The following is a 25,861-nucleotide window of genomic DNA, read 5'->3' on the forward strand; positions in this document are numbered from 1 at the left end:
TGAATAACTCATCAGCAATAAGTAATCTATATGCTAAGTTCTAGGAATGTGAAGTGGGCTTTATTGACTGCTCTGTTGCAATAGTGGACAGAGGACAGACAGTGCAACATAATGATTACATGCATGCTTGTGGGATGCAATAGGCCTTGGCTACATGTATGGCTTAGTTTCTTAAAAACTAGGATATTGTGATAATTACTAACTGCCTTTGTGTATCAGTTTTTACATGTCTAGAATGAGGGGGAAGTAGTAGCTACCTCAGTTACCTCTAGGGTTCCTGTTCCTATAAGAATCAAATACGTGGTGTGAGGCAGGGTCTGACTCAGTGGGAACATTGTGCATACAGGGAGTGACTCAGCTGATAACAGATAAACAAATGCCTTTGGGACCCAGTCTCCTAGTCCTTCTCCCAGGTCAGGCTCCTGACAGTTTCCACTGCTTCTTTCAGTTTAAGTTGACACTCTTCTACACTGAAATGTGGGGCTGCAGGATGCACAATAGACCCTTTGCAGAGTGCTCTGAGCTTCCTCCCGTATGTGGCCCAGCAGTGCTTGCACAAGGGACAAATTGGGAGAGGTTTTGCTTCTGATGACCCCTCTGTTCTAGTCAGAGGAAGTGGCACTCAGCAACAGAGCATATGTATGAAGTCCAGAGTGTTTCAGTTCTAAAATACCAGTCCATACACAATGCTAATCTTTCATAAGAGTGGCACAAAGCTCTGCATAACTCCTGGCTTCAGGGTTTTGGGAACCAATTCCTTTTTATCCTGGAACTAGGTTGAGCTGCCTGATTTACTGAATTTTTTCCAGCCTGTTCTTCTGCAACATTGTTTTGGAATATGTGGTGCTATTCCCTGGGGCCAGGCAAGGAAATGAATCCATGACCTCTTTTCGCCTCACTGAGATGGTGTTTGCATTTCTCAGGCAAGCAGTACTCAGACCTGCAGATCCTGGGGCTGTGAGACCATTAGTGGTTATCCTTTGCTGTGAAGATGGAGATAGAGTTCCATGTGTGAGAAAACAACATCTTTAACTGCTTAGCTGAATATCAACCACTTGTATGTTTGTTCAAGATACAGGCTTATATAGCTGAAGGAAAAGAATATAAATATCCAGAATTTTAAGTGGGAGTGGAAATACTGTACAGAAGTGATTCCCATATACTCTCTAACGCAAAGTGTTGTATGTTTCCTCCCTGTTTTGTGTATTAATCCCTGTTAGAGGGTTCTTTGATTTTAATCAAACCTACTGTGGTAATAACTTATAAATTCAGCAATTTTTTTTTTTTTTGAGATGGAGTCTTGCTCTGTTGCTCAGGCTGGAGTGCAGTTTTGCGATCTCTGCTCACTGCAACTTCGCTTCCCGGGTTCAAGCCATTCTCCCGCCTCTGCCTCCTGAATAGCTGGGACTACAGGCGCCCGCCACCACACCCGCCTAATTTTTGTTTTTGTATTTTTAGTGGTGACAGGGTTTCACCGTGTTAGCCAGGATGGTCTCGATCTCCTGACCTTGTGATCCGCCAGCCTCGGCCTCCCAAAGTGCTGAGATTACAGGTGTAAGCCACCACACCTGGCCAGGATCTGTTCTTGACTATGCATGTCTATTTTAGAACATTCCCTTTGTGATATTTCACCTTTCCAATGGATTTCAATAGGGGTAAGTCAAGTACAGTGTAAGAAAATAGTCTTATGTCTTGCCCTGCCCCAGGGGTGCTGTTAGATATCATTTCATTATTGCCTCAGATATAATATCTGTATGTAAAAAAATTCTGATAACAAACACTCCTTTCTATTTATACTATACTCTACACTTTGATGCTCATTGACATCCTTGGACTGTGTGAAACGTACCAGGACTAGTTTTTACTCCATGCTTTTTTTATTTTTATTTTTTTTAAATGCAGCTTTACATCCACTTCCTTCTAATCTTTCTTTGAACTCTCTCTGTGTGTTATCACTTTTCTCTTTTGTATTTTCAGCATCTCTTTCTGTCTAGGGGCTACTTCTCTTCAAACTTTAAACCTGCTCAAAGTCCTTAATAGAACAAAGTTAAAAAAATCTGTATGTCCAGAAATCATGACACCCCAATAGCTGTAAACTTGCTCAAGCCATTTTTAAATAACAAAAATAAAACCCCCCTGCCAGTGCAGAAGTAGCGACTTCCCAGTGTCAGTGAGCTCATCTTGTTTCGAATTCTCACTAGCCACTGAAAGGAACCAGGGCTCCTTAAGAGAAATTACTGTTTTCAGATCAGGTACAGGAAAAGTATAAGGTGAGTTGTGACATCTTTTGGTCAGAAAGCAAGGAAGTGCTCAGACCAATGAGGAAATGCTAAAACAGGACACTGAAACCTACTTGAGGGCACTCCTAGATCTGGGACAGTTTGGGCATTAATGAGAATGATAACAACAGGTGAAAATACATTGAAAACCAAAACAAATTCAGGAGTTTATGGTGCTATTAAAAGTACAGATTACAAAAAGGTAGGATGCAAATGAGAAAGCTCTTGTTTTCAGAAGAATGCTGACTAGTAAAGGTAGAAGAAGGGTAGAATTTAGGACATCACCATTTTGCAACCTTAGTGTGATAACTGATTCAGGCAATAATCTTCAATTGTGGCCAGAAGCCACTGGGTGAATGGGTGTGGGAGAATAGTATCTTCCAGTCTGAAACATACTCCTTCATCATTTAGAGTAATAAAAAGTATAACTCTGAAGCAGAGCGATCTGGTGGTCACTGAATGATCCAACTTACCAAAAATGAGATAATCTGACATTGTGTGCCTCCTGATATGATGTAATTAGATGTATACAACATACTTTTGTAATAAACTGTATCAAAAATCTTCAATGAGCAGTCAGACAAATTTAGAATATGAAACATTTGATAAAGCAACCAGCCTAGACTCTTTGAAAAAAAATCAGTGCCACAAGAAACAAACACGATGGGCTGGAAGGGGACAGTTGTAGATTAAAAGAGGCCAAAGAGAAGTAACACCATGAATGAGTGGTGATTGTTGACTGGGGCGCATAGCCATACAAATTGTTTTGAGACAGTTGTATAAATCTGAATACAGATTCTAGATTAGGTGATATTACTGAATAATAATCTTTCCAGAAATGTTGATGATGTGGTTAAGTGCGAGAGTATTTAGAGATGCATATTGAAGTATTTAGAAGGGAAGGATCATGATTACCTGCAACTTATTTTCAAAGTGCTCCAGTACAAGAAAACAAAGTGTTACGTTTGTATGTGTATATAAACTTGTGTATTCATGGACTTTTTTGCTGATATATGCATGCCTATATGCATATATACATGTATACACACACACATTTGTGTATTTATTGGTTTTGAGGGAAGGGTCCTGTGCTCAGTGCCTAACAGGTAACAAATGCCTAATAACAGTCTCCTGGGTGTCTCTGCTATTTTTCTTACCTTTCCTTCTTACTTTCCTGTGGGGTCTCCTCTGCCCATCCTTAAAATTGATGTTTCTTGTTCTATTCTTGGCCATTTTCTTTTCTCTTTCTATATACTCTTCTATGCCAAAGTAGTCTTTATTTAAAATATTGTTTGTAGCTCTTTGAGCAATCACAGCTTTGCTTTTCACAATGGTTGAACTCATTTACACTCCCACCCATGTGTAGAAGTGTTCTCTTTTCTCTGCAACCTTGCCAGCATCTGTTATTTTTTGACTTTTTGATAATAGCCATTCTGATTGGTGTGAAAACAGAATTACCATTTGACCCAGCAATTCTGTTGCTGGGTATAAACCCAGAGGAAGACAAATCATCCTACCATTAAGACGCATGCACATGAATGTTCATTTCAGCACTATTTCACAATAGCAAAGACATGGAATCAACCTAAATGCCCATCAGTGACAGATTGGATAAAGAAAATGTGGCACATATATGTCATGGAATGCTATGCAGCCATAAAAAAGAATGAGATCATGTCTTTTGTGGGAATATGGATGGAGCTGGACACCATTATCCTTAGCAAACTAACAAAGGTACAGAAAACCAAATAGCACTTGTTCTCACTTATAAATGGGACCTAAATCATGAGAACTCATGGACACAAAGGGAACAGTAGACACTGAGGCCTACTTGAGGGTGGAGAGTGTGAGGAGGGAGAGGAGCAGAAAAGATAACTATTGGATACTAGACTTAGTACCTGGTAAAAAAAATCTACAACAAATCCCTGTGGGATGAATTTACCTATATAACCTACACATGTACCCTTGAAATTAAAAGTTAAAAAAAAATTTTTTTTAATATTGTTTAAAAGAGTCATCTATAAAACAAAATTTTCTTTTCACCTTTCAGATATTCTTCTAACACCTATTACCAGATATTCTTCTAACACCTATTACCAGACAGTGTATGTGCTATTGGTGACAAAGCAATGAGAAATACCAAGATTGTCCCTGCCCTCTTGGAGCTCAGAGCCTAGTGTTCTGGCATCTGGGCAGCCCCGTTTCTTTCCCCTCCTCCTCTGAACATCTCTGGTTTCTGCAGATCTGGGTCATTTGCGGCTCTGAATGTTGACAAGCCTGGCTGCCTCACCTCCGCAGGGTTGCGTCTTATGCCCTCTGAGTTTAGTCATGCCTCACCTTGAACTACGCTGCCTTGTCATCTCTTATTCTCATCACATTCTGTAACAATAGCTACCATCCATTTTGAGTTTTGTGTTTTACCAGACACAGAGTGTTAAATGCTTTTAAAAATAGTCTTTCTTTTCAATGGAATGTTTGATACTTTGAAAAGACTATATGTAGTATAAGTTAAAGCACAACAAAAAGAACATAGCACTGGGCAGGGCGTGGTGGCTCACGCCTGTAATCCCAGCACTTTGAGAGGCCGAGGCTGGCAGATGACCTGAGGTCAGGAGTTCGAGATCACCCTGACCAATATGGAGAAAACCCGTCTCTACTAAAAATACAAAATTAGCCGGGCATGGTGGCGGGTGCCTGTAATCCCAGCTACTCAGGAGGCTGAGGCAGGAGAATCGTTTGAATCCGGGAGGCGGAGGTTGCGGTGAGCTGAGATCGCACCATTGCACTCCAGCCTAGGCAACAAGAGCGAAACTCCGTCTCAAAAAAAACAAAACAAAAACAAAAGTGACAAAAACACAGCACCAACTTGAGAGTGAGAGTCCCACAGGCACTCTTGGATCGTTCCTGTTTCTCCTCTGCCATCTGCCTTTCTCCACCTTGAGGTAACTCTGTCCTGAATTGTGTGCTTTTTTATTTCCTCTCTTTTAAAGCTAATGGTTTTAATCCATATGCACATACATTCCTTTGTAAAAATTGTTCACGCTATATGTAATCTTTTAGGACTTTAAAAAAATGCTGAGTAGAGAAATTTAAAAAGTCTCACTTTGGAAAGGGAATTGGAAATATTTGGTGAGGATGAACATTCACTCACTCTGTAGCTGAGCATTTTAACTTTTAGGTGTATGCCCTAGAAAACTCCTGCGGATGCATGCCAGGAAGCGTGTCTAAGAAAGCTCATAGAAGTACTGTTTATCATAGCAAAAATATGGAAATAACCCAGATGATTGTTGACAGGAGAATGGGTACAAACCTCATTATTTGCCTAGTGAAATTTTATGCAGCAGTGAAACTGAATTAACTACAGTTAGTAACTTTTAAAGCTTCAAGTGGTCCTAACAAGATAGAAGTAATCCTGTTTTATATTTGAGGATAATAAAGCCTAGGGAACTTGAATAAATTGTCTGTCTAGGTATTGCAAATAGTATGTTGTAGAGCTGAGATTTGAGTCGAGGTCATTGCCAGTTTACAGCCTTAATCAATGGAAAATATTGCATCCTATTGAAAGTATTTGTTTTTACTAGCTTGTCTGTTTTACTGTGTTGGAAGAGAGCTTTGTATTTTCACTTAAATCCAGCAAATGGTTCACAGTAGGTGCTGTATAAACTTTCTGATGAATGACCAAAAATATCCTTATTTTACACAGGAAGAAAGATGAAGGGAGCTTAATGGGTTGGGTAAGTTCCCAGATACGGTAATCAGAGCCCCTACAACTGGGACCCAACCCTTTGAAGCCTCAGTAACTGTATGTTCTTAACTTGTTCCAACCTGTATATTCTTAACTTGGTTGCATGCCTCTCTTCTAGTAAATGGCTGGGAGAAGCCTGGCAGAAGTGAAGCCCATATAATGTGGACTGTCATTAACCGTGCCCTCAAGTTCCTTAGCCAGGAGTCACCATCGCTCTCCTGGTGGGGTAGCAGAAGCCTATCCTTAGCTGTGTGACTCTTTTACCTATAATAAGAACCTGTCCAGCCTGCAGCAGCAAAAGTTCCTGTGAACTTTCTTATATCTCTTCTATTTCTAACCACGTCATGGACGTGGTTACCTTGTAGAAAAAGTTCAGGTGTGTTTTTTTATATGCGGTGGAGGTTGTGAAGAAAGCAGGGTAGCAGACACTTAGTGCCTTTGGCAAACAAACCAATATTCCTTGTAGATGTAGATTATTAAGCTACTTAGGTATTTTGGTCCAGTGGAACAAAAATTCAAAATAAAAAGTAAAAGCTTGACCTACCCACTTGAGCTTTTTGGTCATCTAATGCCTGCCTGGCAGAACTCTGAGCAGGTACATGTTTTCCGTGGTCTCATTACATCGTGAAAGGTTTCTGGACCTTTGTAAACTGATGGGGGCAGGACCCTGCAAGCATGACCAGCTGAGTTTTGTCAAGCTCTGCATAAGAGTAGCAGGAATGTTCAGGTGAATTTGAATATTCCCTATAGTGGGGTTGAGGTTTGATTCTGAAAGTATCTAAAAGCAACTCATGGCCTGGCACGGTGGCTCACACTTGTAATCTCAGCACTTTGGGAGGCTGAGGTGGGCAGATCAGGTCAGGAGATCAAGACCGTCCTGTCCAATATGGTGAAACCCTGTCTCTACAAAAATACAAAAATTAGCTGGGTGTGGTGATGCATGCCTGTAATCCCAGCTACTCGGGAGGCTGAGGCAGAAGAATTCCTTGAACCCGGGAGGCGGAGGTTGCAGTGAGCTGAGATCGCGCCACTGTACTCCAGCCTGGTGACAGAGCGAGACTCCATCTCAAAAAAAAAAAAAAAAAAAAAAAGTAAAAGCAACTTCACTTGGGCAGAGGTCCTTGGAGCTGGTTTCTGCCTGTGTGTGTTTGTCTCTGGTACCTTTGTGTGGCTGCCACATGCAAATCTCTGTTAAAATGTCACCTTCTCAGCAAGGCCTTTCCTGTTCATAGCAACTAACAGCCATTCTGCTATGTGGCATTCTCTAGCCTCTTACCATGTTTGTTTTCTCCTTGTCTCCCTTTGTTGTTTAAAATATTAGGCTAGTACGAAAGTAATCGTGGTTTTTGTGATTACTTTCAATGGCAAAAACTGCAGTTACTTTTGCACCAACCTAATATTTTTTAACTTATTCTCTTCTCCCCCTATTCTTACATACCGCCCTTCTTAAAGGTAAGCTTTGCCAGACCAGAATTTATTTTTCTTGTGAACGGCAAAATTAGGAGGTCCCAGAATGGAGTCTGCCCTACAGTTAGAAGCTCAATGAATATTTATGGAATTTCAGAATGAACTTACTCATACAACTTTGGTCAAATGAAGGATTTCCTTAACTGTCAAATGATGAGTTTGTTCAGCACTTCTAGAGTTTTAAGATGTACTTTTATATTTTGAATTGTCACTTCAATGTGCATAATAGATTAACATATGTAGACATCCTTTTAAATCTCTGAATCACAGAATTAGAATAATCGTAGTTCTTGATACATGACACATTCTTGTTATGCAGCATTCAAGCAAGAATGACTTTTTACAGATTTAATTTGTTATTCTTAATGATGTTAATAATCTCCTTCAGACTCAGTAACCAAAACGAAAGCCGAGAGCTTGACAGTAAGCAGCTGCTCTTGTCTGAATGATCTGTCCTCCCACTGCCATGCCATCTCTCTGGATACTTTTATTCCACATTACTTGAATCCTGTGTTCTTCAGTCTTTCACTTTCCTGTTTTATATATTTTTGTAACATCTATAGGTATTCCTAAAAGTGTGTGTATGTATGAAGTTATGATTTCAAAACTGTATGTAATCTCTTAATGATTTTTCTATATATTTTACTGACATCAATATATAAAGTTTGACTTCATATATGTCATACACATTATCCATGTTATTAAATATTGCTATAATTAATTTTGTTTTGATCAGTGTATAGCATTGTGCTGTGTGACCACATCATAGTTAATTCAGTTTCTTGTATTTGGGGTATTTCCAGGTTTTTGCTGTTGTGAGTCATGCCGAGATGTATATCTTTGTTGCCTATTGATGGATATTTGAAATTTCTCGTGGATATAAACCTAGGTATTAAATTGCTGAGTCATAGACAATATGAATGTTAAACTTCAGGAAGTGATGCCAAACTTTTTTTTTTTTGAGACGGAATCTCACTCTGTTGCCCAGGCCGGAGTGCAGTGGCTCAGTCTCGGCTCACTGCAACCTCCGTTTCCCAGGTTCAAGTGATTCTCCCGCCTCAGCCTCCCGAGTAGCTGGGACTACAGGTGTGCACCACCATGCCTAGCTAATTTTTTATATTTTTAGTAGAGATGGGGTTTCACCGTGTTGGCCAGAGAACACCTGACCTTGTGATCCACTCGCCTCAGCCTCCCAAAGTGCTGGGATTACAGGTGTGAGCCACCACGCCTGGCTTTTTTTTTTTTTTTTTTTTTTTTTTTGAGATGGAGTCTCACTCTTCTTGCCAAACTGGAGTGTGGTGTGGCATGATCTCGGCTTACTGCAACCTCCACCTCCTGGGTTCAAGTGATTCTCCTGCCTCAGCCTCCGAAGTAGCTGGGGCTACAGGCGCTCACCACCATGCCCGGCTAAGTTTTTGTATTTTTAGTAGAGATAGGGTTTCACCATGTTGGCCAGGCTGGTCTCAAACTCTTGACCTCAGATGATCTGCCCGCCTCGACCCCTCAAAGTGCTGGGATTATAGGTGTGAGCCACCGTGCCTGGCTGCCAGACTGTTTTCCAAAGAAGTTACACTAGTTTATATTCCTACCAGTGATGTGTAGTGATCCTGTGGATATCAATCCTCTCTAACGTTTTATCTTTTCAGATTAAAAAATTTTTTGTTATGAAATGTTATTACATTGTGGGCTTCATTTGTACAGTGATCTCAAATGATATGGGCATCTCTTCATATGATCACTGGCTATTTCTGTGAAATGTCTAGTCATATTTTTTGCTTATTTTTCTGCTGGGTTGTTTCTGCTGTTACTGATTTGTAGGACTTCTTTGAATATCATTGATATTTTGTTTGGTATCTCTACTATAAATAGGCTTTCTAGATTGTGACTTACCATTTTCACTTTTAAAGTTATATTTCAAGAAGCAAAATTTACCAGTTTTAAGGATCAAATTATCTTTTTTTTTTCTTTTCTAACTAGTGCTTTTTGTTTCTTAAAATTTTATGGCTGGGCGCAGTGGCTCAAGCCTGTAATACCAGCACTTTGGGAGGCCGAGACGGGCAGATCATGAGGTCAGGAGATCGAGACCATCCTGGCTAACATGGTGAAACCCCGTCTCTACTAAAAAATACAAAAAGCTAGCTGGGCAAGGTGGTGGGTGCCTGTAGTCCCAGCTACTTGAGAGGCTGAGGCAGGAGAATGGCGTAAACCCGAGAGGAGGAGCTTGCAGTGAGCTGAGATCCGGCCGCTGCACTCCAGCCTGGGCGACAGAGGGGGAGACTCCGTCTCAAAAAAAAAAAAAAATTTTTTTCTATCCTGAAGTTTAGAACAGTGGGTATTCTTTCTTTCTTTCTTTCCTTCTTTTCTTTTCTTTTCTTTTCTTTTCTTTTCTTTTCTTTTCTCTTTTCCTTTCCTTTCCTTTCCTTTCCTTTCCTTCCCTTTCCTTTCCTTTTCCTTTCCCTTTCCCTTTCCCTTTCCCTTTCCCTTTCCCTTTCCCTTTCCCTTTCCCTTTCCCTTTCCCTTTCCCTTTCCCTTTCCCTTTCCCTTTCCCCTTTCCCTTTCCCTTTCCCTTTCCCTTTCCCTTTCCCTTTCCCTTTCCCTTTTCCCTTTCCCTTTCCCTTTCCCTTTCCCTTTCCCTTTCCCTTTCCCTTTCCCTTTCCCTTTCCCTTTCCCTTTCCCTTTCCCTTTTCCCATTTCCCTTTCCCTTTCCCTTTCCCTTTCCCTTTCCCCTTTCCCTTTCCCTTTCCCTTTCCTTTCCCTTTTCCTTTTCCTTTTCCTTTCCTTTCCTTTTCCTTTCCTTTCCTTTCTTTCCTTTCCTTTCCTTTGACAGAGTCTTGCTTTGTCGCCCAGGCTGGAGTGCAGTGTCATGATCTTGGCTCACTGCAGCCTCCGCCTCCCAGGTTCAAGCAATTCTCCTGTCCCAGTCTCCCAAGTAGTTGGGACTACAGGCGCCTGCCACCTTGGCTGGCTAATTTTTGCATTTTTAGTAGAGATGGAGTTTCACCTTGTTGGTCAGGCTGGTCTCAAATTCCTGACCACAGGTGATCCTCTCGCCTCAGCCTCCCAAAGTGCTGGGATTACAGGTGTGAGCCACCATGCCCAGCCTAGAACCGTGGTTTTTTAAATGTGGTCTGCAGAACCACAGGGGTTCCGGACACTCTTTCAGAGACACTATGAAATCAAATCCATCATTATAAGAGTACTAAGATGTTGCTATTTTCATCGTGCTCAATTTGCACTGATGGTGCAAAAGCCATGACGTGTAAAATGTTCCAGTGTCTTAGCACAAATCAAGGCAGTGCACTCAACTGTTCATTGCATTTTATACCTTGCTGACATAAAGTCTTAAACAAGAAAAGAAAAATTGGTTTTACCAGTTGCTTAATAAAGCAATACTAATTGTTTTTCTTAAATCTCAACCATAAAAATAGGTCTTTTTAAGATTTTGTGTGCCAAAATGTTAATTATGTATAAAGTACATTTGCTACTTATGATGATTGTCTAGAGGAATGAACACTTGTATAATTGAGTTATAAGCTGAATGAGATGCATTTTTCATGGAATACCATTTTTACTTGATAGAATGACAAACTATAATAATTCGACTTGGGTGTTTGGCAAACGTTTTCTCAAAACTGAATGAACTGAGAGACAGTTTTTGACAATGATAAAATTCAAGCTTTCAAACTGAAAGCACAATTTTGGAAAGCTTCTGTTTGCTGTTGTGAGTTTTGTAGCTTTCCGGTATTGACACTGAGAGGAGGGGCAATATTATTTAGTATGATTTTTGGTACTGTAGAATGAAAAGTGTTTTTATTTACAAATTTCTGCATGAATGTGTTTTCTCTACATGACCAGTGTATGTTATAAAATTGAGCATAAGTAAAACATCCACTTAAAGGTCAAGAACAAAAGATTTCAGTGTTACGAAGTATAAAATATTCATCGATATGGTTTTAGATCTAATATTGCAATCATGCTTTAAAAAACCACCTGTTGAGTTTTGTGCTGTCACAGAAGAAAATCCAGAAGGCCATTATTTATCTGAGATTGGATTTTCTTCAACATACTTTTAACCTAAACATTTTGCAAGAGGTGGATATGATATGGAAGTGGATATGAGAATCCAACTGTCTTCTCTAGGCCAGATGTTAAAGAGATTTGCAAAAATGTAGAATAATGCCACTTCTTGACATAAATTTTTTTGAAAATATTTTTTATAAAAATGTTACTTATGTTAACATGCTATTTAAAAGTTTTATAACTCACAATTTTAACTTATAATAAATATGGATAGGTATACACAAAAGCTCTTTGAGGTCCTCAGTAATTTTTTAAGAGTAAAAGGGATCCTGAGATCAAAAATTTGAGAATTCTTGGCTAAAATATATTTACCTGTATTTTCTAATAAGAGATTTTGTTACTGTTGTTAGTTTGCTTGTTTTAGCACTTCAGCTCTTAAGCTATTAAATATATGTATTATACTGGACTGTCTATAAATATCAAAAAAGGACACCACATTTTATGAAGAGTAATTAAATTTAAAAATATATGAAACTTCCCAAGTTCATTTTTGTAACTTGTACAGAACACGTATCTTTCACTTTGTTTTCTTGAGTATTTTTAAGGTTGTTTATCCACCCACCACATGTGTGAATCAAACAGGTAGTATTCCTCATGTCTTTCTCCCACCTTTTTTTTGTGTGTGTATGGCCACCACCTTTGGGTTCTCACAGCCCCTGACCCGGAACTCCAGGCTCCATAATTGTCAGGCCCATTGTTCTGGCCAGGAAGGAGTGGCCCCATTTTTTAGAGTGTAGGTTCCTTAAAGTGGTAGGTAGTCAATAGGCATGTGTTGATAGATGTTCACTACCTGTGTACTGATACGACGCCCAGTTTTTTGTGGGAGAGGTAAATTGGGAGAGGTACTCCTTACCCTTTATTTCTGTGATTTCTTTTTTGGCCCTCTGACTCTCAGATTACAGCTCAAGCAGTTTCCAATGGGATTTTACACTTTTATCCTAATAAGTTATTAGCAGGGATGGGAAGGGAACTCCATTTTAATTGAATAGCTGCTGCGTGCCAGGTACTAGCACGTCTTGTTTAGTTTCTCAGCAGCTGTTTGGTTTTATCTGTTTTTAATTTTATTTGATAGGAAGTAGGACAGAAGAGGGTCACAGAGGTGAAAGAGCTAAAAAACAAAACAAAAGGTGTAGCTCAAGATCATGGCAGATTCAAATCTAGTTGTTTATCTGTAAGCATCTTCTTTATCCACCATGCAAGATTGCTTCTGTGAAAATCTGAGTCCCAATAATATTGACTATTTTATACAGTGTGATTATTGCTGTTGTGTAAATATCCAGTCAAGGGACTGACCAGTTTTGTGCACTCTTGCATCTAACTTGTATTTATATATTAATCATGGTTTTTATTGGACCTGGTCATTTCCTTAGGTCAGAGACAAGGAGTGATACGTGAAAGGGCAGTGGATTTGAAGCCAGCTGACTTTATTCTTCAAGTACCATGCTTGGTCTTGATTAGCTGTGTCATCTTGCCTGAGTCACTGAACCTCTCTAGAACCCCATTTGCTAATTGGTGAAACAGGGGCAAGAATAGAAGGCCTTTTCCAGTGTCTCCTGGTTGCTGAAAACATCCAGTGAGATGGCGGTATCTGTGTAAAGGTTTTAAAAACGGGGGACTGTACTCATGGGAATTTAGTACTTGTACTTGCAAGTGTTAGTTAGAACTCTTAGATCTCGCTATCACATAAAAATTATGTAAAATATCGTTAGTGGTTTTCTCCTTGCCCCTTGGCATCTGGGATTGCCTTTTAAGACTGTATCTCTTTAGTATGTTGAGTCATCAAATTGCTGATATTTTACTTTTTTTTACCTCCAAAAATGGCGATACCAAAAGTTGCTAGTAAAATTTCAAATGTTAAAATATATGTATATTTGTATCAATATCAAAGAGAGTATGGCAAAAGGCAAGTAAGCCTAGATTTTATTATAGTTTTCAAAACAAACGTTTACTCTGGATTTTTTCCCCCTCAGGCTATCTTGAATTCCATGTGTTGATCCCTAGCAACCTGTTAAATGTTTTGTGTTGAAGAAACACTGAAGGCAATAAAGCATCTTCCCCTATAATGGATGGGACTGATGGACTGATGTGGAGAGTTGCAAATGCTAGTCTAGTCATTTTAATTATGTTAATTGGGATACATACACAAACACACACTTTCACAGTGGGTTATATATATGTGTGTGTGTATATACACACACAGTGGGATATTTTATATATATACACACACATATATATACATATACACACATACACAAATTCTTTTCATTTTCTCTTGTGAATGCTTTTTTTGTGGAATACTGGCAAGAAAGTTAGGAGGTATAAAAATGAATTAGGACTTAAGAAGTTGCATTTTCTCCATTTAGGGAGTCATTTGTTGACAAGAGTTACAGCAGTGTTCTTATAATGTCTTCAGAAGACAGGGCTCTTTTTAAAAAGATTTTCTTTTGTTTGCTTTCTTTTTTTCTTTTTTTTGCCTGGGAAATAATCTGGAGTAGATTCTAAGCATGTATTAAGTTTTTAAATTACCTATTAGTCTAGATTTTTGGAAATTACTACATGATTTATAGAAAAACACCACAATAAATTTAATATTCCTTGTCCTTGCCCTCCGCAAATTAAAACAAAAAATGCTATGAATGTTTGTTATTTAAATGTTTAGCGCTCAGAGGAAGGAATCAGAAGAATCAAGGAAAGGAAAATTAAAACCTAAGACACTAATAAAAAATAAAACAGCAACTATGAGACCTATTTATTTCCTGTATCTTTCCTTTGAAAATAAATTGTGACTCACCATTAAATCCATGCCAGTGACCCATGCATTTAATATTTTAGAGAAGATGTCACAGCTGCCTTGCATGAAGTATTTCACCTTTGGTTTCCGTTTTTGTAGAGTTTTAGCGTTTTGTGCTTTTAAACCAAACCGTCTGGTTTATGTTTTCTTTCTTCAGTATCTTCCTTCTTTATTGGACTGTCTTTGCCCTGAGATTACATACATCCTAACCCAGCTGTACTGGTACACTTTATCATACCAAATACTAATTTTTCTCGCTACCCACATACCCATCCGACTGTCTGGATAGTAAGTTTACAAATTTTTAAAAATAGGAATTTCCTAATGCCTAATGTACAAACCCCATGAAAGGAAATCATGCCTTATCAAATTGAAAAAGGATATTTACAAGGAAAAGTTAACTAGACTTGGTTTATTATTTGAATTTGGAAAAGTCTTGCATAGCCTATAATTCTGTGACTCCATCCATTAAAAAAAAAGAATTTAGGATGTCAACACCACACAAAGCCATTTTACATTGGAATCGCAAATATTATTTAACTGTACTCTGCATTAGATGGAATTTTCTTACTTACCAATTTTTCCAGTCTCTTAGGTTCTCTGTAGGCAAGATAGGATCAGCAACTGAGTGTAGCATTTGATGTTGAGGGAAATAGATTTTGCTTTCTGCTGGACTGCTCGTGTTGACCAGTGGAAAACACTGCATTAGCTTTCAAATCAAAACATTTAAAGTGCTCTCTGAAATATTGATATCTCGCCAAATGCTTGAATGTTAGGTACTACAGATGTCCAGTACTCTTTGGAGCCCAGCTCTAATATGTGCTTGTATAAGTTGGATCTGATTTGGATTTGCTTAGGGTTACAGATTAGCAAGGCTTGATCAAATAGTAAATAGTATGAAACCAGCTGTGAAAAGGGAGACCGAGCAAGTGAGAGCTCCAGCCAGCAGGAAGATAGATCTTTCCCATGCTTGTTTATGACCTTTTTCTGTGAAGCTGTTGTAATAATAGCTTCTGTATTTATTGGGAAGTATTTTTAAGTTGTAATTCACATGGCTTCAAACTAATTTCTTGAAATTAGTTGGAAAACCAAAAAATATTTGAAAGCAAAACATCTGCGTGTTTCTTTCTTTCAGTACCAGGGGAGGAGGCAGGAAAGCTGTTTAAGTAGGTGGTAACTTGAGGGTCTTGATTGGTGCAGGGCAAGATAACTGTCAAATGAGAAGAGATATTGAAAGGACCGTAAGGCCATACTATCTCCTCTGGGACTTGGGGGATTTGCTCCTCTAGACTTATCCTGTTCTAGGGATGGACTTGATGCATGCCAGTGCCTGTTCTACTCCATCTGTTATCCTGACACATTTCCAGCCTTGAATGGGGGCTTTTGGGTCTCCATTCGTTCTTCATATCACTCCTTGACTTAAATCTGGTTTCACAACATTCTGTTTCTGCCCTGGGTTGTTACTTGACCCCAGTGTCTGGATATTTTCTTCTTTAACAAATTGTTCCTGGGGCTCTCTGAAATTATGCTCTGGATTAATGCAGTAATAATACATCTTTCAGCAGGAAAGACCTGAGCCTCCTATACTCCATCTACTTGAATTCATCCAGTTTAGGGCCTGTAGCATCAGCTTTACCTATTTTACCAGTTTCTTTCCCTCTGTCCTAGAGAGGCATGCTCACGATCAATCATGCCTATTATCATTATCAAATAAAATAAAGCGAAAATCCTCAAAGCTCTCCCTTAAATGCGAATCCTCTTTATTAGCAATCATCCAAACGGTACCTTTATCTCCTTATCCAAACTTGTTGGAAATGGTCTGCGTTTGCTGTCTCCACTTTCCCATTCACTCTGTAATCTAGTCCACTCCGCCCTCTGTCCTCAGCACTTCTCTGGAACTGGCAGAGACCTCCTCATGGCACATTCCTCAATCCAATTGACATTTTGAAAGATTTTGTTTTTTTGTCCTTGAGGTAGCTTTTTTGGGATTGTGGTAAAATACATGTAACATTTGCTACCTTAGCTATTTTTAAGTGTTCAGTGACATTAATTACATTCACATTGTTGTGTAACCATCATCACCATCCATCTCTAGAACTGTTTTCATCTTGCAAAACTAAAATTCTGTACCCATTAAATAATAATTCCCCATTTTCCCTTGCCCCTAGTCCCTGGTAACTACTATTCTTCTCTAAGATGTTGACTACTCTAGCTATCTCATAGAAGCGGAATCATACAGAATTTGCCCTTTTGTGACTGGCTTAATTCACTTAGGATAATGTCTTTAAGGTTCATTTGTGTTGTAGTATGTGACAATTCATTTCTTTTTAAGACTGAATAATATTCGCTATATGTATATACCACATTTTGTTTATTCATCTGTCCATAGTCTCTTGGGTAGCGTCCACCTTTTGGCTATTGTGAACAATGCTGCTATGAAAGTGGGTATATAAATATCTGTTTAAGACCCTACTTTCAATTCTTGCAGTTATATGCCCAGAAGCAAAATTGCTGGATCATGTGGTAATCCTGTGTTAATTTTCTAAAGGAATTGCTATACTGTTTTCCATAGCAGCTGAATGAACCATTTTATGTTCCCACCAACAGTGCACAAGGATGCCCGTTTCCCCACATCCTTGCTAACACTTGTTTTCCATTTGTGTGTTGTGTTTGTTCTTTTTTGTAGTAGTAGCCATCTTAATGGTTATGAGGCATTAAGGCAGCTTTTGATGATGGTTCTCTGTGGTACTTCGGCATACTGCTCTTGTGCCTTTCTGACACCATTCCCTCCATGATTAAAAGCTTGCCCTCGAATGTTGATGTTTTATGGATTCCGTCCTGAGTCCCATGCTTTTGTCTTTCTCTGCCCTTGCCTTGCCCTGTTAGCACTTGTAACATCTCTGCCAGCATCTCTCACCACCTTGCACCTCTGTACACTGTTGTTCCTTGCACCTTTCTACCCAGATGCTTCTTGGGTTCTTCCTACTCAATGTGTCTCTGTCAATGTGTGATAATACCATCTACCCATTACCCAACTTGTCAACCGTTAAACACTCTGTCTCATCCATTCCTAGCCAGTCAGTCACCAAAGCCCGGTGATGTGTTTTTTTTTTTTTTTAACGCTTAAATATTTCTTGACTGTTATTCCCACCAAACTTCAGGTCAGTTTTTGTCTCTGTTCCCTGCCTTCAGTCTGAGTCCCACCCACAGGGTGTGTCCTCCACTTACCTGTGAGAGGAATCCCTCTAAAATACAAGCAGCACTATGTCCCTTTTGTGGGTCTCTAACACTTACAAGATAAGTTCATGGTGTTTAATTCGGTGGAGTGCTCTGTTACTTGACACCTCTTCTTCCGCCACTATTTGCCTTGGTCTGTATGTCACAGCAACACTCAACTGTTTGAACTCTCTGTGAATGTCTGTGGTTCTTGTCCCCTTGTTTGCGCTTAAGATCTTTCCCCTGCCTAGAATAGCTCTCTGGAATAATTTCTCTTCTCCTTTCACCTGGTTTATCCTGAATTTGAATTGCATTTTTAAAAATTTCAGCTATTTGTATACTTGCTTCTCAGTCTTTATTATATCCACATGCCACCTGATCTGTTTATATCTGATATTTATGTATATGGAATCACCTTAAAAATTGTTCACCATCATCCTAAGTAAAAATAACTTTGAAGTCACAGATTTTGTGATTCTTTTAACATACCTTGAAATAATTACATAGCTGTGTAATAAATTTGTCTGAGTTCTATTTAACCTGTGTGTTTATCATCCCTGTGGAAACATACTACTTTCAGATGCAATTGGCCCGCCCTTTCTTATGGGAGCTTATTCCTGGACCACCCATCCCCTCCCTCCCTATGCAGGATAAACTCACCTTCCTCTGTTCCCAAACAGTACTATCAATATCTCTATTCATTCATTTTTCTGTCCATCTCTTTATCCAGTCAACCAACTAATAATTTATTAGTAACCTTCTAGTGTTAAATACTGTGGGAGGTACAACCAGGAGTAGTGCTTAACCTGTTTGTGCCTAGTGTTCCATTATTGGCACACTAAGCTCGTGGGAGTTATTTATATCCTGTTGCTCAAGGTCATTGCCAAGGTCTGATTTTTCACACAAAAAAATTGCAACCTCTGGCATAAATACTGATTTTTAATTGTCTGCCAGTTGTTTCTCCCAACTAGATTGTGTGAGCTGTTGAGAGCCAGGGCAGTGTCTTAAGTTTGTATCTTTGGCACCTGACATTTTTATTCATTTAATTAAAAGGAATATAAAAGTAAAGATGTGTTGCTTCCTTAATTTTCTCTTTCAAGTTTTACTTGTGTTTCATAAATGATACTTCTAAACATTCATAAAGGCTAGAGTGAAAGTAAAAAAGTAAAAGTTAATACGTTCATTTTTATTTTTGAAGGCTTATGATGCATAAAAAAAGACTGTCTTTTGTACACACTCAGTTTGCTATGCAGGAGTAAGTTTGTTCATAGGTAATCTACTATCTGCTAGAATTTGTCTAGAAAACCTTGAGTTAAATGTGTATATTTTAACCAAAACTGGTATTTGGGGTTGTGTGGATCAAACCTGGTCCAATTTTATTGATTTAAACCAATGACTGTAGTGTTAAAAGGAGCATGTACTACATTAAAATGACATAGAGAATGTGTATATATTTAGGGGAATGTTTATTCCCCTAAAAGGGAACTTGCCCTTAAAATAAATATTACATGTCGTGAGCTAAAGGGAGAAATTATGTTGCCTTAAACTAAAGTCCCTGTCTTTTGAGTTCAACACTCTTGGAAAATTGTAAGGAAAATGTATTGACAGAATCTACTAGCATGCAGCAAAGGATTTCTGGAGATCTGGGGTCATGAGAGGCACCCTGTATAGTGAGATAAATGTCAGTGTCTGGGATTTAAGAGCCTGTTCTGAGAAAAGTAAGCCAATTTAAATATGGAGAGTGTATTCCTATAAATGCGTTAATTGAGAGGCACATATACTGCACTCAAGTTTCGCACTGTGCTGGAAACCATTGACTGTCCCAGGGGCCTTCTGCTCTTACACCTCACTCCAGTTTAGAGTGGAGCAACAGCAGCATAAGGTATGCATTTTAATATGGCTTAGATCGTGTTCATTTCCAAACACACCATCTGTTCTCCCACTTCTGGCCTTCGTTGGGCTGTTTCCTAAGCCTGGCTTGGGCCCTCTTAAATTTCAACTTTTGTAGAGCTTTCTTTATGTTCTTCCTGAGAATGAATGGTTTTCCTCTCTCTGAATTCCTATAGTGCTTAATTTAATTCTACTTCGGACACCCCTCAGGCTTTGTACTGTATCACAGATGGTGATGGCTGTGTCTTCTGGTTTTTTCTTTTTTTGCAAGGGGGATGGGGGGTATGTTGCTGATGTTGCCCCAGTCTCGTTCATGGAGTCATTTGGCCTGTCTGGGGAATGGGGTGGGACAGGTGACTTTTTTGCAACCTCTCTCATCCATATTGCCAGGCTGTCCAGGATGACTTTCTGGGCTTGAAACATCATCCTTTTGCTGAGAGCAATTCATGGACACCTGACTCCTAAGACTTAGCTCCACTGAAAAAAGTCTTTCAAATCCAAGAAGGTGATTTAATTTAATCAGTGGGGACCTCCACTACTTTTTTTTCTTCTTCTAGTCCAAGAAATGGATATGTTTGATATACCTTCTTTTTGTTTTGATTTTTTTCTTTTTTTTTGTTAAACTTTTAAGATTTATTAAAGTTAAGCATTTGTGTACTTTAAGAAACAATTTTTAAAAACTTATGAAAAAATCGAAGTCCATACCCTTTTCTTATGCCCTAGTAGCCACCTTTTTCCTTTTAGCTATTTCCTTTCAGCCATCTCTTTTTCCTTTTAGCTATTTTTAGGTATTAGTGCCTGTATTTCTTACGTAACTGGAGGTTCTTGGCTTTTAATAGTGTCTGTTGACTTCCTTGTGTGGAAGATGAAGATTTAGCTCACCTTGCATGTTTCCCTTTACCTAGATAATTATGTCCACAATTTTTGGATAAATCAGCATCTTTCATTCACATAACTAGTGCTATATGAGCATTATTTATAGCAGAGGCTTAACATTTACGTTGGAAGGATTACAACTCCCTAATTTCATCTAGTGACCAGGGGGAAACCTTGCTGTCTTGGTCTAATGAGGGCAGGCTTCCCTCTGGGTTCTGCCTGCCCATTTTCCCATTTATAATTAGTTGAGATATGTAAACATGCTATATAAATATTAGTTCTTATTGTTTCAATATTATAACTTGAACCAAACCTTATTTAGTCTAGTTCTTAGCTATACATGTATGTGTAAGCTTAAAAGTACTTTTGTGAACAGCTGCATTTAGAGAGAAATGTGAAGTCCAAGTGTGTGTTTATGTATGTGATAAAACTTTTTCAGCATAGATGCTTCTTAGCATTACAGCTCAACAGGCAGAGAAGATTTGTGTTGACAGATGTGCTTGTTATTAATAACTTTGTGTTATATTTCACTGGAGAGACCTTCTAGCTTACCAGTTTTAGGCATTTTGCTTTTGGCAGATTGCAATTATTGCTGTCTTATAAATGTCACATACATGATATATATACACACTTCCAAAACTCTGTTTTTCATTCTTGTCTTCCTAGTTGAGACTTGTCTGCTACCAAAAGTCTAAGTCAGATTCTGATACTTTGCCTTGCTGCTCTTCTTTTTGGTAGTTTTCCCAGAAACCTTATATTATACTTAACAATATGAATATAGTATTATACTGACAATAAGCAAGGCCTTTGCTTGTATTCATTTAAAAATGTAGACAAGCACTTAAAAGATAGGAACTTTCAAGTCACAAATAGGCAGGCTGAGGATTGGCTTATGGAATTGATGAAACTGTTGGGAGACCAATTTCATGTAAGAATGAGCAATCTGAGGATAGAACCAACAGCCAAATAACAGGGGATGTGAGAGGGATACAGTGACTTCCATTTGTTTGTAAAAATGCTGTTTTGGGATTTATACTAATGGGTACCCTTCATGTGTGACATACAGTGTGACTTAAATATCTACCTTAACTTTTACAGTAGTTCAAAAGTTGGGGGAGGAAGTTTCTAGATAATGAGCATCCAGTAGAGTAGATGGAAGGTCCATGGCAGTTAAATTGCTCAGCAGAAAAGGCCAGGGGGAGGGGGCCAGGGTGTACGGGGAGGCAGTTTGGGTATAAATGCCCATCAGCTGTGGTTCTGCCATGGCTGGGGAGGGGAGACTGTGCTGCTGTGGGCCTTTGCAGACATCTCTAACTCAACACATGCCTTTTTTCCTGCAGCTTCCTTTCCGTAAGGGAGCTCAGAAAGTCTTATCAAAACTGGCCCCTGAGATGAAACTTTTGCCATCTTAAGCTAGTGTTTTATCCAGGACAAATGAAGAAAAAAATACAGCAAACTTGTTTACTCCAGCATGGAGACAAAGTCAGGATTAGATTAATTGTGATTCTTTGCAGTTAATGCTGTGTAACATGGCATATGGAGTTAAATTTGGATATAAAAGCCAGCAGCTCTTCCTCTTATAAACCAGGGGACCTCGGACTAGTTATGTAATCTCGCTCAATCTGTTTCCCCATCTGCAAAAAGAGTCTAGTACTACCTGCACTGTTAAAGTTGTTGGAAAGTTTAAATCATGTAAGATGTATTTTCTTACTATAATGCCTAGCTCTAGGGTCAGTAAATGGTAGGGTCTCTTTTTACCATGACAGGCTAATTGTTGATTTACAATGCTTTCAAAACTGCATTGTTGGACATATGCTAGACAGAAATAGAGTGCTAGGCTTTGTGTTTTTAATGAATGTTAAATGTTATGGAAAGAGCCAAATTTGAGTAGGTCTTTGACCCAGCCACTGTGGTTATAGGAAAGCTCTTTTAGATACATAGCCATACCTACCTCACGGAAAGTATTTTCAAATTATAAATATAATACAAGAGAAAATAAGATCTCATATGCAGTACCCTGGTAAACTCAAACCATTAAGGATGGGGCACACATGATGGAGTGCTTCTCGGAGCTTTACATTTTTGCCTCAACATGCCTAAGGTAATAGGAGATACTCTTGTCTGTGCTTTACTGTGTGGTCTCAGTAAGGAAGGGATGGAGACACATCCGGGATCAACCAGAGCTGGTGGTCTTTCCCTTGGCCCCCATTGCCAGTCCCACCCTGTCTCCACAGGGAGTGCGAATGAGGATGGCTCCATCTTTCTTCCCTCTTGTCAACCACAGAAATTTCTTAGGGTTCAGCTATTTTTTTCCTAATGTAGGCAAAACATGTGGTCCTAAAGTACCTCTCCATTGTCAGAAATCACAACAGACTGCCACCCTACAGGAAAGACCAAAGCTTATTACACTAATTATATTATTTAGCAATGTTAAGATGAGTTTCTCTTATTTTGAGATCTAAGAGATGCCAAATTATAGTAAAGGCAGGAAGCATTTATTTTTCTTAGGTAAGGAGAACAAAAACTCATACAAGCAGAGCATTTTTTTAATATTTTGTTAGTTCAGCTGACTGGTTATTAATCCATTCTGGTTTTTTTTTTTTTTTTTTTTTTTTGGTGGGAAATGACAGAGGTTTTTTTTTGTTTGTTTTTTGTTTTCTAAATGGGTCATAGGGGAAAATAATGTTTGAATTTGCTAAATAATCTCTTGCCATTTGCCAAATCAAATATCACTTATCAAGTTCACATATGAAGTATGTGTGATTTGCCAGGAGTTAGGATACTTAACCCTGTATTAGAAGCAAATAGATTTAAAAACAACAGAAAAGCAGCACATGATATAGCTGCTTCTGAGATACAAGAAATGGTGTAGTTTTAAAAAGAAATGCTTACAAGATATTTTAGACATTTTCAAGCTGTTAAGTTTTCTAGAACCATTTGGAATGGTTTTGAAGTGACCTCGCCTGGAAAGCATCTTTATGTGGTTTCTTTCTGCGTACCATTCATTCTTCAACTTCAATTTAATTCTCAGTTTACCGTATGCCAGTTGGCATGTTGTAGTTTAAATATTTTCAGAACCTTTCCACTGCGTATTAATCTCTTAGACAGTTGAAACATTTGTTGACCTGTAGTCCTGTTTTTTTAAATTTTTTATGTGACAGGCAATATGTCTGAATGATGAAGAGCATTGTCTCCAGAATAGATTGCCTTAGAATACTGGCTAAGTTACACATTAGCTCTGTGTCCTAGGGCACATTACTTAACCTCTCTGTGCTCCAGCAGCCTCATTGTTAGGGGAATCTGTACAAAAGTGATTATAATATCTTCTTCAGAATACTGTTGTGAGGAATATTGTTCTGTGTGCCTGACACATAGAAGAGAAAAATAAATATTGTCTGTCATCAGTATTATTTCCTATATGGAGAACTGAAAGGAGCGTCAAGATTTGCATTGTGTGGGCTTTCATAAAAGATGATTGCTTGGAGAAAACATGGTTTTGAAATTCAGTATAAACATGGTATTTATGGACCTATATCTCACAACAGTTTTCCTGTAGCTTACATTTTAGACTACCTTTTGTTCAAGTGTCATGTGAACCACTTGGCTTAGATGAGATTCACACAAATTTTTATATTCTGAGTTCCTCCTTCTCTCTTCCCACTATAGCTTTTGAATGGCAATTAATATTTGCTGCTTCCTTCCCCACCTTCCCTCTCTAGCTGCTTTTAGGCATTTTTTAAATAGACAACATAAGAAAAAATTTGTTTTGGCCACAAGTTCAATTTTTCTGGCATAAAGCTGTATTTATTTTTGACATTCCTAATTAGTGAAGGTGCAGGCCCAGTATTTATACCATCCCAATCTGTGGGTCCTTGTGGTGCTCCAGGGCATTTACAGGCAAACTCTTGGGATTCATTTTCTTCCAGAGGCCCAAAGTGGGAGTTCTGATATGGTATGAGGCCACTCTGCAATGGATTAGAAAGATCTGGAAGCTAGATGGGAACTAGCTCGGGCATGATCAAGTACTCTAGACCCTCACAATTGTTGCTGTCTGATATAATTTCACTAATTTCATAGTTCTTCTCACTTTCTTTAATTCTGTATGTTGGCTTGTTGCTGACAAAGTAATTTTTAGTACTTTCTAATGTGGTTATTTATCTAATTTTCTGTTATTTTCTTGAAGAATAAAATGAAAAGACTGATTTGTGAAATGCTGTCTGAGGCTGGCCCTGGGTATTCCTTGCAACAGGACAATGAGAATTTTCACATTCTTAGCTGTTTTTTTGAATGACTGCTAAATCTCTAGAGCTGTGGTGCATCCTCAGGAACTTGGGGATTTTCCTTTTCTACCTCTGTTCACTTTAGATCTAGCCTCAACAATTAAATGTCCTTGGGCTTTTTAAGAGTCCAGCCTGATCAACATGGTGCAACCCCGTCTCTATTGAAAATACAAAAAAAATTAGCCAGGTGTGGTGGTGTAGTCCCAGCTACTGGGGAGGCTGAGGAAGGAGAACCTCTTGAACTTGCGAGGTGGAGGTTGCAGTGAGTGGAGATCACTCCACTGCACTCCAGCCTGGGTGATAGAGCAAGACTCTGTCTTTAAAAAAAAAAAAAAAAGCCCTTTAGGGTCAGGTCTTTGCCTACCCTAAGGTAGAGGAGGCTTTGTGGACAGGAGCTGTGGATTCAGGTGTGTGTGTGCTGTTAGCGTCTGCAGGCTTTGCCTTTGCCACCTGTGAAATGGTGCTGATAAGTGATGCTGCACACACATATGTAATATATGTATATTTACTATTAGCAATAAATCAAATTTAATTTTTAAAAGCATTTGGGAAATGACATACAGTAAATGTACTGGAATAAGAAGAACCTTTCTTAACACATGGACTGGAAGGTTCACCTAAGGTGGTGCCTCTGCATGTTTCAACTCTTTGTGTTTGGTTAGTTATCCTGCTGTAGGATTACGGCCACACAACTCTGAGAACAATGGTTTCTGTGAGGTCCTGTCAACCTCTGGCTTTCCTTCAGAAATAGGCACTCTTTTTGAACTATGCTATATTTTTCTTAATGCCTTTAAGATTTAAGGAGGAATTTTCTAATCTGAAGTACAGAGCCCCAGGAAGTACTTTGAGTGAGATTTTATTCACCAAAGGCTTAACCAGTACTGATTTGGATAGGGTGGTCTTCTAACTTATTAGTCAACCTGGACACTTTTGAGAATGAAAAGAGGCTTAATTATAATTAATGTGGACAGCAGGAGTGAACTGGGTCTGTCTTAGGCAAACTGGGGTATGTGTTCGCCCTAAGAATAGGTAGACTCTGGATAATCAGAATAAAATTTTCAAATGCTGAAATTTTTTTGCAAGCTCAGGTCTTCATAAACATGTTAAAATGAGCCTCAAGATAGGTAAGTTTTACTTTGTCCCTCTTTGTAGTGAATGCTACTATGTGCAAATTTATTGAGCATCTACTGTGAATAAGTACTCTGTCTTAATCTTTGGGAGAATTCTTCCACTTAAA

General features: G+C 38.8%; 2 protein-coding genes and 1 pseudogene across 8 annotated transcripts in view; 2 read left to right on the forward strand and 1 right to left on the reverse strand.

Moving 5' to 3' along the window:
* The window catches only part of MED12L (mediator complex subunit 12L), a 340,860-nt gene that overhangs the window by 137,395 nt on the left and 177,604 nt on the right, over window positions 1-25,861 (forward strand). The gene's annotated exons all lie outside the window — the stretch shown is intronic.
* The window catches only part of P2RY14 (purinergic receptor P2Y14), a 63,897-nt gene that overhangs the window by 17,323 nt on the left and 20,713 nt on the right, over window positions 1-25,861 (reverse strand). For 2 of the 5 annotated variants that reach the window (XM_050779795.1, XM_050779791.1), the window contains exon 1: window positions 14,938-19,949. The exons of the other annotated variants lie outside the window; for them this stretch is intronic. The gene's annotated coding sequence lies outside the window, so the exon portion shown is untranslated. Of the gene's footprint in view, window positions 1-14,937; window positions 19,950-25,861 lie in introns of those variants that run through there. 5 annotated transcript variants of the gene reach the window in all.
* The window catches only part of LOC126947674 (protein SET-like), a 42,390-nt pseudogene that overhangs the window by 3,295 nt on the left and 13,234 nt on the right, over window positions 1-25,861 (forward strand).

Source organism: Macaca thibetana, chromosome 2 (assembly GCF_024542745.1).
Source record: "Macaca thibetana thibetana isolate TM-01 chromosome 2, ASM2454274v1, whole genome shotgun sequence".
In the NCBI taxonomy this organism is placed as follows: domain Eukaryota; kingdom Metazoa; phylum Chordata; class Mammalia; order Primates; family Cercopithecidae; genus Macaca; species Macaca thibetana.